We start from the raw sequence: 652 nt of genomic DNA on the forward strand, positions 1-652 counted from the left end.
TGTAAGTCACGCTGAATCTAAAAATACGTGTTTCATGTCGGACTGACGGCCACTTCCTGTTGTTTTTAGCACACCTGCGCTCACCTGTCGGCTCGCACGGTATCTCGCAGTCTGACCTCCAGACTCTGAAGGTTCCAGTTGGTCTGTAGAGCTTTTTATCGAGCCGAAGAACGTTTGAGAACGTGCGTGGTCGTCCTGCCACCGTGGTGCTGGTCGTTCTGGAGGTTGTGACTGGACCACGCCCGGCGGCGAGCGGCGGAGACCCAGGAGTCCTCGCCTCTTGTCCGTCACACTATCGCTGTCCTTTCCGCTCCCATTGTTTGTGTCCAGAAGCTTCCGCGATGCCCTGTGACCCTCTTGAAGAAAACAGGTTGTGTGTGTGTGTGTGTGAGCGACGCTGGCCTCCGCGTGGGTTTCCTGAGGCTGCCGCCGGGGCTGCTGGGTATTTATGGAACCAACACCGCTGAATCACTTCCCACTTCACCCTCCACGCTGTGCCCAAGAGAGTGTGTGTGTGTGTGCAGATCTTTCCTTTACGATGTTCACTCTGACAGTGTGTGCTTGTGTGTGTGTGTGTGTGTGTCTATTTCTGGCTGAGCTGGTGAGACTGCAAAACCAACAACATGAACAACATCCGCTCACACACACACAC

General features: G+C 54.8%; 1 protein-coding gene across 1 annotated transcript in view; it reads left to right on the top strand.

Moving 5' to 3' along the window:
• Positions 1–652, top strand: part of LOC118341596 (exocyst complex component 3-like protein 2) — a gene marked incomplete in the record, with an annotated part of 10,021 nt that overhangs the window by 4,807 nt on the left and 4,562 nt on the right.

This window comes from Morone saxatilis, unplaced genomic scaffold (genome assembly GCF_004916995.1).
Source record: "Morone saxatilis isolate NCDOM2014 unplaced genomic scaffold, NCSU_SB_2.0 Contig8, whole genome shotgun sequence".
NCBI lineage: Eukaryota > Metazoa > Chordata > Actinopteri > Moronidae > Morone > Morone saxatilis.